Genomic DNA, 19,521 nt, shown 5'->3' with positions numbered 1-19,521 from the left:
GTCGGATATAGATACGGATGCAGGTAGTCTCAGTCACGAATACGGATCAAATATGTAACGAGTCAGATACAGACAATATCGATCACGAATATTTATTTGGATATTGAGTAAAAGTAACAAACATATATATCGCATATGTTTTGATTGTTCGACCATTCTATGTATCCAAAACTCAACTACATTAGAGATCTAACAAGCAAATCAACAATATACTCTTATAGAAGAAGTTATGTTAGAGTGAAATCAGAGAAGTTATGACGGCCTAATAACTTGAAATGAAAAAAGTATCAACTACAAACTTGTAAATCTCGTCAAGAGTTACAATTTTAATATAAAGATCATCTCTATCTGACTATGTATGACGAAGTTACAAGTTTCGGAAGATAGACTCGAATAATTATCAGATAGTCTTCGGATATATCCAATTTTATTCTCGGATATTCAGTACCTGACGGATCCTAGCTCCCTACATCAGAATCTGATATCTAATACAACTATCCGAGATCCGATTCGATATTCGAGATTCCTTTCGGATATCCGAGATCTGATTAGCATCTAAAACGGTTTCGATGATCAGGCAGACGAGAAAAATCCGGCCCGTTTTTACCCCAACCCATATGGTAGACCAAAAGATTCACATGCATTGTGGTACATTTATTAAGGCCTACTGTCTTGTACTCTTGTGTAAAATCAAGTTACAGGAACACAAGAGTACAAGAAGACTGTGGATCATAACAAGAACGTGACAAATAAGTACAACATGATGAACTTAAAAATTGGAGTGGTAAAGGAATTACCAACATGTAAGTCATCTCCACAATATTCACTTTAGAGGTCAATAGAGAGCATCATACTGCAGATCTAATGCTCAAAGGCCCAACACACACAAGATGTCAAAGAACCACAGCAATATCACAAGGTGAGTAGAATGCAACTATGTAACATTTTGTTAACAGAAAAGTGTCTCCGTAAAAGACAGCACGCCATGAAGTTTCCAACATGTAGATAGCTGCAAAACTCCACCATTTAGGCCAAGTAAGAAGATCAATCAAGATCATAGTCAAAATTTTCCCCATTCTTAGCATTTGATAATGACGAAGGCATTCTCTTTTAATTGCATGAACAAAACAAAAAAATGATTCAGATAACTAATAATCAAGAAAAAAAACAGACCTAAACTATATATAAAAAGGTATATCATAATTCATAACACCATGTAAATAACTGGCTTTCTTAACATGATCTAATGCTCAAGATCTGCACAATGAAATGTCTACATCTCAACATAATGAGTGATACAGAAGCATTCAGAAGTTAGAACTAGAAGTTGAAAGAGCAGTAAGCTTTAAGTGTTCTAAAGAATGTTGTCGACGATTGCTAAACCACCAATCTTACGGATTTGTAGGATTGAAGAGAGGATGTTTCGAGTAGACGAATCATAGGAGAACACACGAGGGTACCTGATAATAACCATGCGTCATGTTTGTCTTGTATTGATTTGAGCCTGTTATAAGGCGGTGTGTAGCTAGCCTAAATGAACCTAAAACTAATCGGTGACTTCCTTTCTTGGCTTCTAATGGCTTGAGACTTATAATTGCTTGTATCGCTCCTTTTGTCTTGTCCTCCATAGGGGCCCTAGGCTCCATATTTATAGGGGGGTGTCGCACGTCCTCTGAAGGCTTCCTTCTCGTTCTTGAAGATAAACTTACCTTTACAGGATGTTCCAGTATTTACGGGTAGTCTACTTTTCATCCAAGGATCCCCTTTCTGGTATAGAGATATAACTTAAGAATTGTGGAAAATCCTAGGATGCCCGAATATGATAGTTATCCAGTAATCATCGTCAAATGCTAAAAGGCATCAACTATAATTAAGAAGACAATATGCCATGTACCATGCACAATGTTTTGACTATCAGGTCAAAATCATGTCAAAGGTTGAACTGAAAGGATGAAACAAGATTTGTAATTCATATTGCTTGATACTTAAGAATACTTCTTCATGGCTGTGAGTCATGTAGGATGTTCGATTTGGTCACGCAAATATTACATAATACTCCAACCAGACCAAGCATGTCCACATCATTAAAATTTCCAGCATTTAAGGTCGGTGCAAGTACTATTACACCTATCTCAAATTCCTGATCTATACTCTTATAAAATGAATGTGTTATGGCAAATCAGAACGATCTTCATCATGCATCTTACATGATCAAACGGTACACAATCAAAGTTAGTTCTCCGTCTCAGCGTCTCCTCCCCTCCAATTGTTTGGAAACCTCCAATCAATTTGAAAACCTGCATTTAATAGATATTATCATTATTAAAAAGTATTAGTACACTATTATTTCCTTCCATCTATATCAAATAATTAGAATCAATATGTATCTTCTATAATAATTAGATATAGAATGTAAGAGTTATACATGAGCTTTTGATATCTACCGTCCACGAGTCTTAACCACACAGCTCAAATTCATATTTGGACTCCACTAATTATGGAACATAATCAAATTCCTTATTCCCCCAGGCAACAACTAATCACCTCTCATGCCTCGCATGATCGCATCTAACTCTGAGTCCGCTTCGCCATGCCGTGCGTTGAAGGTTAGCTTGACCTCTTGCCCTTTCCTTTCATTTTCTTTCTGTGCCATTTCCTTTCCATATGCAAAGTATGTTTTCGTTATCTTAAGTTGAGAAGCTTTAGAGATGCATCCTCAGTTTTTTGTTTTTTAATTATTTTTTCCAAGAAATTTTTTATCTCTCGTCACAATATTATTGATTTCACGTGTGTGATTGCTAGTAATATTTAATCTCTGACAGTTCCGACCATAGAATATCATATGTTCATTGTGGGGCAAATTCCTGATGTCTGTTTCATAAACTAAGAACAGTCATCTAGAGGTTTTTTAGAGAAACAAACAGGAGCTAGTCATGACTCATGGGATGTACTGACGAAAATTGATTCAATTGGTAAGTATCAATGGAGCTGAAATTACTGTGTTAGGATAGACCTCCATAAGTATGAGCTTGTGTATGGGCTTCATGGCAATAAAATTTCACACAGGTTCACATATGCTACAACATAGCATAGATGTAAGAATTGTCAGCTAAATGTGCCATGTAAGTTCAAGTACTACTCTACCACAGTTAACAATTCTAGAAAGAGACTACTTCGAAAGCCACAATGCAACTGTATATGGTGCTACTTGTTACTAAATCCCTGCGCATGTGTCCTATTTTTTGGTTAGTTTAGATGGACCAGATAGCTTTGATTAGTTCGGTTAGAAGATTTAGCAAGTTTAGATTTTCTATCTTTAGTTTTCTTTGTGTGCCGGGCAAGTAAGGCCTGATTTAGTTTGTACTAGGCTATAAATACTAGCTAATACATACCTGAAAAGTTGCAGCTCCCGCAGCACCAAAATCCTGTTTCTGTTTTCAGTTCCAACAATTGGTAGTCAGAGCTAGGTTCGTAGATCGAATCAAGATGGTAGGAACGCCTCCTCCTCCTCCGGCCAAGGGCGGCGACGACGGGAACAAGGGCGTGAACGGCGATGAGACGCCGGTGACGACCCCTCGTCCCTCTCGCTCCCCCACCAGGATGAGGAAAGGGTCGCAATCTCCTTCTCCAAGCAGGCGCAGACGCGGCGGCCGCCGCTCCATCGTACAGAGGGTGATCAAGGAGGTTGGCGGCGCCGGAATGTTCCCAATCTTGACCAAGGCGAATTACAGCGACTGGTCTTTGGTGATGAAGTTGAAGCTCCAAGCCCGCGGCCTATGGGAGGCCGTGGAATTCGGTGACTGCGACGACCAGGTGGATCGGATGGCCCTGGAAGCAATTATGCTCGGGCTCCCGCTGGAGATGCAGGCGCCGATCCGCTTGCGTGGGAGGTGATCCGGAAGGTACGGATCGGAGACGAACGCACGCGCAAATCGAATGCGCAGAACGTGCGGAGGGAGTTCGAGCAGCTCTGCTTCCGCGACGGCGAGGAGGTGGACGACTTCGCTGTCAGGATGGAGGGGCTCGTGACGAAGCTCGCCGTCCTCGGCGACCCCGAGCCACCGAACAAGGTGGTGGAGAGGTACCTCCGCGTCGTGCCGAAGAGATTCCGCCAGGTGGCCGTCTCCATTGAGACCCTGCTTGATATCTCTGAGCTCATGGTGGACGACATCACCAGTAGGCTAAAGGCGGCGGAAGTTCGTGGCCCCGACACGCCGGAGGTCGACACCGCCGGCAAGCTGCTCCTCACGGAGTAGCAGTGGCTCGCACGCTCCAAGGAGAGGCAGGCCGGTGAGGGCAGCTCCAAGTCCAAGCCCAAGAACAGGCGTCGAGGCCCGAAAGGGAAGAAGGGTGGCGACGTGAACGGCGATGCCAGGGACGCGCCGCGTTCGGATCCGGCGCGTGACAAGTGCCGCAACTACAGCCGCCAGGACCACTGGGCCAAGGATTGCCGCTCGCCCAAGCGTGAGCAGGCCAACCTGGCGAGGGAGAATGACGACGACGACGAGCCGGCACTGCACCTTGCGGAGATTCTCGATCTGAATCTTGTCGACGGCACCGCGCCTTTGCACCTCGATGAACCGCGTGCACAGGCGTTCCTCGGTGAGACGGACGATGCTGAGAAGCTGGAGGGGTGGTACCTTGACACGGGCGCGTCGAATCACATGACGGGCCGCCTGGACGCCTTCTCCGACCTCGATCACACGGTGGTCGGCGATGTGCGCTTCGGCGACGGCTCCGTTGTTGCGATCCGCGGCCGTGGCACCGTGATCTTCGCTGGGCGAAATGGGGAGCACAAGGCGTTCACAGGCGTCTACTACATCCCGCGCCTGAATAACTCCATCACCTCCGTCGGGCAGCTTGACGAGGGAGGCTCCAAGGTGGAAATTGAAGATGGCATCATGCGAATCTGGGATTGGCAGCGCCGCCTCCTGGTCAAGGTTGAGCGCAGGCGCACCCGGCTCTACATCCTGCGGCTCGCCATTGTCAAGCTGGTGTGCCTGGCTGCCCGGGCTGGATCGGAAGGAGCCTGGCTCTAGCACGATCGCTACGGGCACCTCAACTTCGATGCTTTGCGGCGGCTGACGCGTGACGACATGGTGAGAGGCCTCCCCAAGCTGGACCACGTCGAGCAGCTGTGCGAAACCTGCGTCACCACCAAGCATCGCCACGCCTCCTTCCCCTCCAAAGCTAAGTACCGCGCTGACGTTCCTCTCGAGCTCATCCATGGTGACCTCTGCGGCCCTGTGTCCCCAGCAACTCCAGGCGACCGGCAGTACTTTCTGCTCCTCGTCGATGACTTCTCACGATTCATGTGGCTCGAGCTCCTCTCTTCCAAGAGTGATGCTGAGGCTGCAATCAAGAAGGTGCAGGCCGGCGCCGAGAACCAGAGCGGCCGCCGCCTTCGCGTTCTACGGACGGACAATGGCGGCGAGTTCACATCGAGCGAGTTCGCGCGCTATTGCGCGGAACAGGGAGTTGAACGGCACTTCACCGCGCCGTACACGCCGCAACAGAACGGCGTTGTGGAGAGGAGGAATCAGACAGTGCTCGCCACGGCTAGAGCACTGCTGAAGCAGAGGAAGATGCCGGCGCGCTACTGGGGCGAGGCCGTTTCCACGGCCGTCTTCCTCCTCAACCGTGCTCCGACGAAGAGCCTCGCCGGGATGACGCCGTACGAGGCCTGGACCGGTCACAAGCCCGCTGTCTCCTTCCTGCACACGTTCGGCTGCTTGGCTTATGCCAAGGTTGTGAAGCCCGGCGTCTCCAAGCTCGACGACCGCAGCCAAGTAATGGTCTTCATCGGCTATGCTACCGGCACCAAGGTGTACAGGTTGCTGGAACCTGCTACGGGCAAGGTGACGGTGTCCCGCGACGTGATCTTCGACGAGTCCATCGGCTGGGATTGGGAAGGCAAGGGCGAGGCGGCCATGACGGCTCCGCATGATTTCCGCGTCGAGCGCGTCGTGCAGCAAGTATTCGAGCCCGCTCTAGTAAACATGAACGGGGGAGCACGATCGTCTTCACCAGCACCTGCTGCGCGCGCTCCTTCCCCAGCTCCGGCGACATCACCGCCAGAGCCTGCTGCAGCGCCGGCGTCCCCTGTTTTCGTCACGCCGCTGCAGAATGATGAGGAGCGGCTGGACGCGTGGCACGACAACACTCCCGTGCGCTACCGCACGGTCGACGACATGCTCGGGGAAACGGGACCAGCTCCAGGGATGGCAGCTCGCGTCTGCGACGCCGAGCTCCACCTCGCCTGCACCGGTGAGCCGTCCACGTTCAAGGAGGCGGAGAAGGACGATGCTTGGCGGGCGGCCATGCGCGAGGAGATGAACGCCGTGGAGGAGAACGGTACTTGGGAGCTCGTCGACTTACCGCGCGGACACCACCCAATCGGATTGAAGTGGGTGTACAAGTTGAAGCGGAACGAGGCCGGCGACGTCATCAAGCACAAAGCTCGCCTCGTCGCGAAGGGATACGTCCAGCAGCCGGGGATCGACTATGAGGACGCCTTCGCACCTGTTGCGCAGCTGGAATCAGTGCGGCTGTTGCTCGCGCTGGCCGGGCACAAGGACTGGGCCGTGCACCACATGGATGTAAAGTCCGCATTCCTGAACGGAGTGCTCCGCGAGGAGGTGTACGTATCGCAGCCGCCTGGATTCGCCGTCGCCGGGGAGGAGAACAAGGTGCTACGGCTACGCAAGGCGCTCTACGGACTTCGTCAGGCCCCGCGCGCGTGGAACGCACAGCTCGACAGCACGCTCAAGGAGCTCGGCTTCAAGCAGAGCCCGCATGAGGCCGGCATCTACGGCCGCGGCGAGGGTGGCGCACGGACGCTCGTCGGCGTCTATGTCGATGACTTGGTCATCACGGGCGCTTCGGAGAAGGAGGTCCGCCGCTTCAAGAAGGAGATGAAGGCGCAATTCAAGATGAGTGATCTTGGCCTCCTTTCCTTCTACCTTGGAATTGAGGTGCAGCAGACCGCCCGCGGCATCACGGCGAGCCAAGGGAGCTACGCACGGAAGGTCTTGGAGGTGGCGGGGATGGCCAATTGCAATCCAGCGCACACCCCAATGGAGGAGAGGCTCAAATTGAGCCGCAGTAGCGAGGCAGCAGAGGTTGATGCGACTCTGTACCGGCGGATCGTCGGCTGCCTGCGCTATTTGGTTCACACCCGGCCGGACATTTCGTTCGCGGTTGGGTACGTGAGCAGGTTCTTGCAGTGTCCTACGGAGGAGCACATGGTCGCCATCAAGTGCATCCTCCGCTACATCGCCGGAACCCTAGACTACGGCTGCTTCTACGTGCGTGGTGGCGCGGCAAAAGTGAAGCTGCACGGCTACACCGACTCCGACCTCGCCGGCGACATCGACACGAGCAGGAGTACGTCTGGCGGCATCTTCTTTCTCGGGAGCGGGCCGGTGAGCTGGCACTCCCTGAAGCAGCGCGTGGTTGCTCTGTCTTCGTGCGAGGCAGAGTATGTCGCCGCGGCGTCGGCGGCAACTCAGGCTATTTGGTTGGCCCGGCTGCTTAGCGATTTCACTGGAGATCAAGCTGAGACAGTCGGGCTAAACATCGACAACATGTCCGCGCTCGTGCTAATCAAGAACCCTGTCTTCCACGACAAAAGCAAGCACATCAGGATCAAGTATCATTTTGTGCGCGAGGCGTTTGAAGACGGCAGCATCAGTGCCAGTTTCGTCGGGACATCGGACCAGCTCGCTGACATTTTCACAAAGGCACTTGGGCGAGTTAGATTCCAGGAGCTAAGGGCTAGGATTGGAATGGTCCAACTTGATCAATTGCGCAAGGATTAGGGGGAGATTTATTACTAAATCCCTGCGCATGTGTCCTATTTTTTGGTTAGTTTAGATGGACCAGATAGCTTTGATTAGTTCGGTTAGAAGATTTAGCAAGTTTAGATTTTCTATCTTTAGTTTTCTTTGTGTGCCGGGCAAGTAAGGCCTGATTTAGTTTGTACTAGGCTATAAATACTAGCTAATACATACCTGAAAAGTTGCAGCTCCCGCAGCACCAAAATCCTGTTTCTGTTTTCAGTTCCAACACTACTGTTACAAACATACTAGAGTCTACCTCACAAGAACTTAGTTATGCACTTTTCTGCAGAATATCTAGTGATTGTGCATCTCAAATAGCAAGGGAATTTGATTATCGTTCAGCAATGGAAAATTTGCTATAGGGTGTATGTGAAAATACAAATATTCAGCATAAGCCTAGTGGCTGTTCAATGCTTTATTTTAACATCAAAGAGGATATAGGTATAGAAATGCTTGCTGGAATCAAGGAGTGGTAACCCTTAATTTCTAGCTAGCTCCAATCTCTGAGCCTACAAATCAGCATTATATAAGCATAAGTATCTAAAACTGATTGAAGAGGTACTCCTCGATGAAGCTTTTCTGTAAATTACAGCTGAGCTTGACGAAAATTAGAACACCTACAGTTTAATCGACACGATATCTTCAGTCCAATGAATACAAAGGCACGTACTCTTCAATGACACGTTACTATGCAACAGCAGAAAAAAAAAAGAGCAACTCTCTCCTAAATAATAAACTTTCAAGCACCATAACAAGTATGCCCCACTCCTACTGGCAACATAGTAATCTTAGAACATTCTGTTACCAGTCTGATTAGGGACAGTTCTCTTGACCCGACTTTTCATTCTCTCAGCTCACTGATGGAACACATTATACACATCGAATTTCCCTGCAAATTTCACCTTCTGAGCCAACTCATACAATATGTCAGGCTTCCCAGCCTTGGAGAAATCGGCAGCGAACTTATTACAGTCTATCCACGGAGCCTTCATCCCTTTGTTGATCATCTCATCGATATATTTGCATGCCTCCTCTGGCCTGCCATGTCGTATTTGTCCATTAATGAACACTGTGTAAGAGTTGACATCGGGACAAATCCCCATCCGGTGCATCTCCTCCCAAACTGCACAACCCATTGCATAGTTCCTCCCACCAAGAAAATACGACTTCATCATCATGTTGTAAGTATGGATCGTGGGTTCAAACCCCTTCTTGATCATCTTCTTGTATATCCTTGCAGCATCGTCTGGCATATTCCTATCTGTTAGCAGCTTAATCAGTGCATTGTAAGTGCGGCCATCAAGGAAGGCACCCCTTCTGTGTCATCTCCTCCAACATCGTAGTCACTCTATCCATCCACTTTGCATTCCCATATCCCACAAGCAAGCATGTATCGGTAGCAACATCTGGTTGGCACCCAGCCTCCTGCATTTCCTCAAAGCACTGCATTGCCATGTCCATCTTGCCCCGCTTACAATGGTCCCGAATCAACACCCTATAAGTCCACGCATTTGGTGGAGACCCCATTGCCTTCATGAGCTCAAACATCTTCACAGCCTCAAGTCGCCTCTGCCCATGCAGCAAACCCTCAATCATCGTGTTGTGCATGATGACATCAGGGTTCATCCCCTTCTCCAGCATCTCATTCCAAACCCGCCCGCCTCAACCAGATTCCTCGCGTTGCTCCACGCCAGCATCAGCGCAGTATAAGAGCGCAGGTCTGGGGTGTACCGGTCATGCATTTTGTCAAACACCTGTCTGGCCTCCCTCCCCAATCCCTCCTGGGCCAAAGCAACTAGCAAGCAATTGAAAGACTCCACCCCATCATCAAAACCATGCTTCCTCATCATCTCAAACACGCCGACTGCATTCTTGATCTCGCCAGCTGCGGCGAAGGACTTAATAGCGATCTTGAAGGCGTCCATGGATAGGGACCCCGCCTTGCCCATTTCTTGTACTACCGCAACCATCGACTCGAACTGCCTCGCCTTGCCAAGGATGTGGACCATCTCGCAGTAGGTGATGGTAGTGTGTGCAAACCCGCCGGACGCGGCGGCCCATCGGAAGAAGGGGTGGGATGGCCTGTGCGCGTGCTTGAAGCGGTCGAGCACCGCGAGCACGAGCGCCTCAGAGAGCGGCGGGGAGAGCGCGGACAGCGCCACCTCCAGGTTCGCGTCGGCGCCGGCGGCGACGACGTCGGCGATGGCCGCGCACACGCGGCCCACGTGCTCCGGGTGGCTCGACGCCGCCGACTCCTGCTCCGGCGAGCCCCCCTCCTCATCGTCGTCGTCGGAGACAGCGGAGGTGGAAAGGCACCTCCCGAACGGGAACCGCAAGAGCGCATCCGCGGCCCGGCATGCCGGCGGCGTGGGGAGAGGCGAGCCCGAGAGGGGGCGGGATCTAGTCGACAGTAGAGGGAGCGCGCCTCTGGGAAGCGGGCCCACGCCAGCGCCGAGGTGGTTTCGGGCACCGGAGGCGGGGGCGTTCAGATGCGGTGGGGGCAGCGGTGGGGAGAGATGATGTGGGCGAGAGGGGTGTGGCAGTAGAGGCGGAAGTGGACGGTGAGGACGATGAAGGCGACGATGAGGGTGAGGAGGAGGAGCACCAGGCACGGGCACAGCATCACCGTCGCTGCGGAGGGCTCCCGCGGCGGCGAGTATAGCGGCGGCGATTTGATGGTCTCCATGGAGGGCGGCGGCGGAGGTGGTGGTTGGTATGGACTAAACGGCCATGGAGGAAGGTCGAGTGGTCGAGTGTTGACTGCGACGATCGATTATGGGGCTGATTGCCTGATTCTGGCTGGTATATGTGATTTTGCATTATGTGAGTTAGACCGAGGGTGTACAATAGTAATTTATTTGGTTGTTAATATGTGTTTAATCAGATTGAAAATAGATTGGGTTTGATGGTTCATATAAATATATGTTGTATGAGATTAAAATAAAAAAGTAAGTATTAATATGATATTTTTTTTATATAAATACACTATATAGTATGTTATTTATTATATTGAGCCTTGATCTAATTTAAAATGTATTAATATAAGTTAATACTCACTAATTATACACTAATACTATTATTAGTTGAGCTAGACCTGCATCCTGTTAGCCTGAATCTAGAGAAACGTAATTGAAATCCGTTTTCTAGGAGCTAGACTTGCACATTGATTTTCATCCCATGATCCATCAGGAACATGCAACTAAACATCAAGAACATCAGGATGCTACATCCCATGAGTCTAGTTGAGATATATGCACCTAACCAAACAACCCATATACTGTCGCTTTTGTTTTCCATCGGGCCTAGTCTTAGTTGGGTTTTACAGTTTGGCCTATTTTAATATGGGTCGGATCTTAGAAAGAATCCGTTTGACCCTAGTTTGATGCTTTGGAAAGTACTCAAGTCATGGGGACACAAGAAGAAGCCACTCGACCAAGGTTTTCGGATCGAACTACACTATCGAGAGGAATGGAATGTAGAAGAATACATTTACGCCAAGCGTGCCAAAAACATAAAGTTCAAAGTTGTCTGAATCTATGATGCTGATGGAAGGAGAACAAACTTTGAGGCTAGAATTCAAGATGCCGCACACCAAGCCTTGTACCGAGTGTGTGACACCTATGCCAAGGAACTCCAGAACATGTGCTTCCGCTACATTCCTTCCGGACACACCAATGACCCAGAGAAGAAGATTTATCACAATGGGCACGAGTAGGATCTGATACTTCAAAATCAGATGTGCCTGACTTTGCCCTGGACTCTATCATAGGTAAACTTAAAGACGTTAACCACTGTATGCACCTCGCTAAAAGGATGATCACGAAGCACCAACACCAACTTCAAAGGGAGCAGATGCCACTGTCCTCCACCCAAAGCAGCAAGAGATCATGTTTCAAGCCCCTCTCTGCTTCTAGCTCCAGCACCTCAGGGTTCAAGAGTGACACCAAGTACACCCCACATACCCCATCCTCTTAGGAGTCTATGTTGTCCTTGAGCTAATAATTGTCTAGTGTCGCCTTAGGTCGTTTGGTGTTTTGGTTTTTCATGGTTTTTCCTAGTTTGTGAGTGTCTGTGTGAGTTGCAGAACCGTTTTTGGCATTTGTCTGCATCCACACATTTAAAGATCAAATTTAATAAAAAAGAATTTTAATAAATTTAATGCTTGACTCGTGCCTAACATGCGACCCCAAAACAAATGGTGAACACTAGAAATAACTCTAGGGGGCAACAACAACAATGGTGGTCCACCTCTTCCTTCACCCCTGGTGAATATGGAGATTTTATGGTGATGCAGACACAAATCCTTCAAGACCTGGCTCAAACAGTGGCCAATATGAAACGAGCTTCACAGTTTCAACCTTAGCTTCATCACCCTCCTTCGCAAGGACAATCCAAGTTAGGCTAGTTAATGAGGATGAAGCCCCTGACCTTCTCACACCCCACAGAGCTACTTGCAGCAAATGACTAACTCAAGACCATAGAGAAGAAGTTGATGATCGCTTGTGCAATGACTGAGATAAATTCCTATACGTTGCACACTAATTGACTAGCTCTACATCAGACTAGTGAGATGCCTACTACAACGCTCACGAAGACCTAGAGTCCATCACTTGCGAGGAGCTCTGAGAAGCCTTCCATCATCATCAATGTGCCAGCTAGAGCCATAGCCATGATGAAGAAGGAGTTCTACAGCTTAAGGTAGGGAGCCATGTCGATGAACGATTATGTTACTAAGTTCACCCAGCTATCTAGATATGCTCCAAAATATGCGGACACTGACGTAAAGAAGCAAGAGTGCTTCTTGGATGAACTTGTCCATGGGATGTAGGTGCAGCTGGTTACTCACAATTTACCTGACTTCCAGCACCTCGTGAACAAGGCCTTAGTCTTAGAAGATAGGTGCCGCCTTCAAGAAGATACCCGCAAGAGAAGGATGGACGCACAAGGACAATACTTTGGAAGCAGCTCTTGCCCTCACACTTCACCCTAGCAAGGTCAACAATATCGTGCCCCTAGTACATATAGACCCTAGGTGCCCGCTCCTCGCCCTACTTACCTTCCACTGCGCCTAAGCAACAACACCTTCACCCCAGCCAGAAACAATAATCCCTAAGCTAATGCTAGAAAATTGTGCTTCAATTGCCACGGGGAAGTACACTTTGCCAACCAGTGTCTCAAGAAGTGTAAAGCCCTTACTCCAGCTAGCTTCAACTTGGATACGCCAGTCAAGACTCCTACGCTAGCTCTAGGCTAGAATCAATAACAAATGCTAGCACCAGCTACCCGAGCCCAACAGAACACCATGAGGGGACACATGAACCGTGTCACCACAGAAAAAGCTCAGAATGCACCAAATGGCATTCTTAGTATGTTTCTTGTCAATGCCACCCCCACCTCTATCTTGTATGTTAAGGAACATAATATGCTTGTAGTAATCCTAAAACACCCCATAATAGTATGCTCACTAGGAAGAGAAATAAGAGCTATCCTTGTATGTCCTAAGGTAAACCTTAAATTTAGGGGTAGACTTTCCAACAAACCTGATAGTCCTAGAGTCTAAAGATATGAGTGCAGTGGAACAACTACTCAGCACCAAAAGCTACAGAGAATGTGATGAAGATATGAAGACGGAATTTCCTCATATGTTCATCGATCAGCTCGAATCTCAAGGATGAGATTCATTTAAGGGTGGTAGATTTTGTAACAACCAAAATCAAAATTTCTATAAGTTTATTTCACAGAGAACAACTAAATAATTACAAATAAAAATCAGCTTAGATTTAATTTCCTATAGTTTTCCCTCAATGCGCTTGTTGTTTTCCTTTTTCTTTTGGTTGGTGCCCTAATATTTTCTTGGTTTATGTGGTTTTCCTAACTAAATATTTGTTGGGGGAAAACTTCCCAACAAGAGAGAAAATAGAATGGTTGTGCTAGAACGAGCTTGGAAGCTCATGACCCTCGTAGGGTCTTATATATATGAATGGGAAGGGGGTAAATCCCCTTTCTGCCCTTGGTGGATACATGATTTACAACACATGACATTATATAGATTGGGCTGATTCTTTACATGGGCCTATTCCCGAGCTATTTAGGCTATCCCCTAACATTATGTACGTGGGCTTATTCCTAGGCTATTTGGGCTATCCCCCAATAGTACCCCCCCAAGCGTAGGCTCTTAAACGTGAGGGGCCTACGGCTACAACTAAGGAAGACCCTTAGCCTCCCAAGAATAGGAGCATCTACTCTAGGAACCCAACGCACCGGTATGTCCCATTAAAAACTCCAGCCTAAAAACCCAATGGGAAAAGGAGGCTTGGAGAAAAGAGCATGTGGGAGACTAAGGCCTAACAAAGTCGAGGGAGCCACATCGTCCAAAGTCATGTGGCCACTGCAAGACCAATGGCATAGAACCATAGCCCTTGGTCTGATGAAGACGAAGGAGAGCCATGGTGGCGAGACTTGATGAAGTCATGAGTGGAGGGTGGCAGCGACACCTAGTGAAGTCCTTCATCGATGAAGCTCGGTGTAGTCAAAGCAAGGCCGCAACAATGAAACCCAGAGTTGCAGCCCCGCAAGCCTACTCCAGTGTTAACGAGGCCCGGTGTAGTCAATGTCGAAGTAGGCAAAAGAGCCAAGTGGAGTCGCTTGCTAGAGCTGAAGTCATTGTACCCCCTACCCAGGTGTACTTGTGCCTCCAAGAGCACTTGATGAAGTCGAAGTCGAGCCGAAGAATTTGACAAAACTGTCTTTATGTGCTTGACATGACCTAACGAAAGTTTCTACTTCGACATCCCAATGGGGATTTTAAAGACTATGCCTATAAGCATAGGGTACTCAAGATGCTTATAATATTGAGACCCACGAATTCTTGGAGAACTTTGAGAACTTTGTGCTGGAGTCACGGAGGGAGCAAAGGAGGGTGCGACCTTTAACTGACGTGGAATTCCTGTTCCTAAAGGAGGAGCCTACTGAAGAACTCAAAGATACTATGCCCAATGTATTTGTGGATGCCTCATCCTCATGATCGCTGCACTATGAGGATTGGCCTGATGAGGAAGTAGATCCTGAAGCATCTTTTGATGCTTGATACGGATTTCCATTTGAATTAGTGCAAAGTCGTTGTAGATATAGGGAGATACTCTTGGGGTGATCATTCGGGATCTTCAGCTAATCCTCTGGCTCATTTGCAATATTGTAATGTTATCTGTTTTAATAATGTTTTAAATAACGCTAGCATCAAAGTCCATGTTTGTACTAAGACCCTTCATTATTATGGGCGGGTTCTTAGGCGCCAGCCCTTTGGGACCCTCAGGTTTGCCTAGCTTTTGAGGTGTCGAGCCCATACTTTGGGCGACGACCCTACATTAACATGTGCGAGTCCTTAGATGTCAGCCCTTCGGGGCTCTTAGGCTTCGCTCAAATCTTGAGGTGTCAAGACCTGACGATGAATACTGGATAATTACTATATCTAGGAACCCCAAGGTTTTTCGCAATTCTCCGGATATATCTCTATCTTCAGGAAGGGGATCCCTAGATGAAAGGAAACTACCTGTAGGTACCTAGAGTATTTTATAAATAGGGAAATTTATCTCTAAGAATGGAAAGGAAGACTCTAGAGGACGTACGATACCCCCATATATATACAGACAATGGGCCCCCCGTGGAGGACAAGAGAGCCATTAGAAGTCGAAGAAGTCGTTTAAACCTTTCAACAAGCCAGAAGACACCCGAAGCCGAGCAAAGAAATCGTCGAATAGGTTTAGATCCTTCTAAGCTAGCCACATACCTCCTTATAACAGGCTCAGATCATACAAGAAAAACAAGACGCAAGTTTATTATCCTCAAGGAGGTTCGAACCTTTAACAGCCCAAAATCCTAAAACAGAAAAAAAAAAACTTTTCTAAGGAAATAAAAGAATTTGCTAAGCTAAATAATTCTTAAGTGTATATATTTGATTGCTTGCTCGATTGCTTGTGTAGGTGAGCCTATATATATGTGGTATATACGTTGTATAAGTATAACAATACATGTGTATATACATAATAGAAAAAAGGGGAAAAAAGCTTTTGAATGTTTTGGACCCAAAGCCCAGCTTCACCTCCTCTCTTCCTCTCTTCTCTCTCAGCCTACTCAACCAAGACGGCCCAACCCGCTCTCTCTTCTCTTCTCTCCCTCTCTGCTTCAGCTCAACGCAGCGCAGCAGCAGCAACCGGCACCACCGCATGCGCGCGCCGCCATTGTCGTGTCCGAGCCAGAGAGCAAGCACCCAACTGCCGCATGAATTCATCCAAGCATCTAGAAGCTCAAGCCCACGCTAGTTTTGCCCAAGCCCGAGCCAAATTCGAGATGAACACGCATGGGAGTCCGTTGGTCGCCCAAAATCCAAACCAAATTCGCGAGATAGAGTTAGTGGCGAGCAATGGATCAAAAGGGGAAAGAATCAAGGTGCTATGTGTGAGTTTTTGCACAAGATATAGAGTCTCGAGCACGGTTGAATCATCGGATTCGAGTTTGAGCCGTTGCCACCACCCCTTTTCAAATCTGATTCAATTTACAGATTATGTATCCTCTCGCCTATATATATGTGACCCTAGAGCCTCCCCAGATCATCCCAGAGCTTTTGCCTAACTCGCTGAGATGCAATCATCGACGTGTCCCCTAGGTATGATCCTCATACTTCCCCAATCCTTCTCCATCAGTCGTCGGAGTAGTTGGAGCACCGAAGCGTTGTTTCGGTGAGTTTCCGGCTATACGCCACCGCGGGAGAGACACCTCCGCTCTCTGTTTCGCCAGAGCTGAGCGCCAAAGGCATGATAGCCATCCGAACCGAAGCCAATGGTGCAGATTAGAAACCCCCCCCCCATACCCTTTCACCGGCCAACCCGAGCGCGACACGTGGCTTACATAAACCCAGTCAGCCGGTCCGCCACCTCACTTGCCCAGTCACCGGCCACGTCAGTATTTTTGCTTATGTATCAAGCCACATCAGCGTTAGTAGCCCAGACAGATTTTGTTTTTCTTTTTAATTGTTTTATCTGTTTTACTGATGTCATAAATAGTAAATATTGCACAATAAATAGGTTTTCAGTATAGAAATAATTTTGGAAAACAATAATAATTAGGAAATTGATTTCTAAAAATGTTTAATAATGTTTTACATGTATATTTAATAGTTTAAAATAATTTAAATAAATGCTAGAACATTGTAGAAAAATCCTAGAAAATCATAAATGGCTTTGGAAAAATTCTAGAAATTCCTAACAACATAATTTCATCTGTAGATAATCTTTTTAGTCCTATTTTAATCTTTAGAAATCATAACTTGCCAATCGTAGCTCCGTTCTGACCCATTCTTTCGCTGAATTGTCTGGAATAGTATAATCTTGTGATGATGATGTTTGTTGTGTGATGTTTAGTTCTTTTTGAATCTTGGTGTTTATGTGTTGTTGTTTTTCCGTGTTTGTTGCGAGTAGACGCCAATGTTCAGGAGGAGCTAAAAGGTTTGCAGGATCAAGATTTTGAAAACCCAACTGAGTTCAGTGAAGGCAAGTTGTGTTCTTGATCATTTTTATTCTAGTTTTACAAATATTTTGTTTTATAAATATGCATGCTAATAATTTATTTGGAATACCAAGAGTTAGGCTTTACCCTAGTTTTCCCTTATTATCCTTGTCGCCATAGTATGGTTTTGGGTTATGGGAGGGTAGATGATGCTTAGCCTTGCTTTGGGATGGTAATCATGATAACTATTCTATGAAATTGATAATGGTCCTATGCAACAATAATAAAATATGATGGAATAATTTTTATAGCAACATGGAATAGGGATTTGAGCAAGTGGTATGATGAGGGTGGTATGGTTTGAGAAGTGGTCGTCTTGATCAAATCTAAGTACCAATTCGTAGGGTGATTTTTCTGTATTTACAGTATAACCACAAACCTTGAATGGGACGTGCCTAGCCAATTAATTTGCTACTCTTAGCGTAGTGTAGATCAGGAAGAAGAGCGGTGAAAGAACGTAATGTCTTGGGATCTGACCGGCGCAAGAGGGGGCTACCGTTGTTGAGGCGGATTCACGCGGTAGTGAAACTTTAGTGGGTATGCACGTGCTGAGAGGGGTACTGTAAAGGCTTTGTAGTGATATCCTAGCAGCACACCTTAGGTAGTGTGTAATGTGCTTGGCCGACACTGCAACATGGAGACTTAGTCACCTGCTTGCGGGTGGTGAAATCATGATTTATGGGTAAAGTACAACCTCTGTAGAGTTAAAACTGAATATTTAGTTGTGGTCATGGTCACGAGCGGTATAGAAAACGTACCATGATTATAGTTTGAATGTTTGGTCAGTAGGGTCAACTGTAGTGGTGGAAACCATAGTTGAGGTATGGGTCAATCACGATGGTTGGAATCGTGGTTGAGGTGGTTTGTCAGTAGTTCAACCTTGACAGTGGGATGTCACACCCTAATTTTTCAAAATTTCAAATTTCTAAAAAAATTCTAGAATTTAATTAGGGTTTGCATAAAATAGCATAACATAAAACCTATTTTATAAAAGAAAATCCAATTTGACATAGGAAATATTTTATTTAAGTGCATTCATGTTGTTTTTAGGCATTTAGGTCTCCCTTGGTTTTGGTTTTATTTGGTGGTTTTTTGTTTGAATTTGAGTGCTTAAGTTGAATTCAAAAGCTTTTGAAAATGAATTGAAAAATAAAAAGGTTAAAACCTCCTCGGGCCGCCCTCTACTCATTTCGGCTCATCTCCCCGCGCCAGCCCACCTGCGCCAGCCCGCGTCCCCGCTCCCGCCGCTCTATTGGGTCGCGCCCTCGCGCCGAGCCGGCCTAGCCTACGTCGTGCTCTCAGCTTGCCTCCGCGCTAGCCCAACAACCTGAAGGCTCCTGCGCTGAGTCCGCCTTCGTCGAGCCATCGTCTCCCTCCCGGACTCCAATCTGCCGCCGCCGCCGCTGCTATGTTCGAACAGGAGTCTGTCGCCGCAAAGAAGTCTCTGTCTGCCCCGATTCATCTCCTGGCCGCCTACATATGCGCCAACACCTCCTCTGGGTTTTCCCATCGATCGAAACTGTCAAAACTGAGTAACTCACCGAAATATCTCTCGCCGAACCACCATTGTCGCTGCCTTGGCCGAGCTCACTGTCGTGCCGCTCCGGAGCCTCTTTGTGCCGTCCGAGCCCACCAATAGAAGCACCTGCTCTCGCCGAAGCTCAAGCCACCACCACCTTTGTCTCAGAGTCGCCGGAGCCGCCTCGCCGACAAGTTTTCGAGCCTTTCGTCGTCTCCATCATCGCTGTGTGTCCTCCCGAGCCAAGCTACCCAAGGTAAGCCCTAAAACGGATTCATCATGTTCTACTCGCCAAGATCCGCTGCTCACCATCGCCACTGGCGAGCCGAAACGCCATCCTGACGCGTTCTTCGGCCGTGCACCGCCAAGCTTGTCCCGGCACCGCCATCCAGCTCCCCTTCTGTCGCCCGATTCGTTCTCAACCGTCCGTTTTAGAGCGTGTTGCCACAATTAGATCGGAGAATACCCCTTCAAAAGCCAGTAGTTATTTGACATGTGTCCCTCTGTAATTCCCATCAGCCTTTGAGACCTCAGCTTGCTACGCCATCAAGCCACCTCATCATCATCTAGCCGACGTGTCTACTGACGTGTCAGCCCAGT

At 47.7% G+C, this 19,521-nt stretch overlaps 1 pseudogene; it reads right to left on the bottom strand.

The window, feature by feature from the left end:
- Positions 1-8,376: 8,376 nt before the first annotated feature.
- LOC133928733 (pentatricopeptide repeat-containing protein At3g62470, mitochondrial-like) lies at positions 8,377-10,573 on the bottom strand (annotated as a pseudogene).
- Positions 10,574-19,521: the final 8,948 nt, after the last annotated feature.

Source organism: Phragmites australis, chromosome 9 (assembly GCF_958298935.1).
Source record: "Phragmites australis chromosome 9, lpPhrAust1.1, whole genome shotgun sequence".
Lineage (NCBI taxonomy): Eukaryota > Viridiplantae > Streptophyta > Magnoliopsida > Poales > Poaceae > Phragmites > Phragmites australis.
Note: the sequence above shows the minus strand (reverse complement) of the source record. Positions and strands in the feature narration are given on the sequence as shown.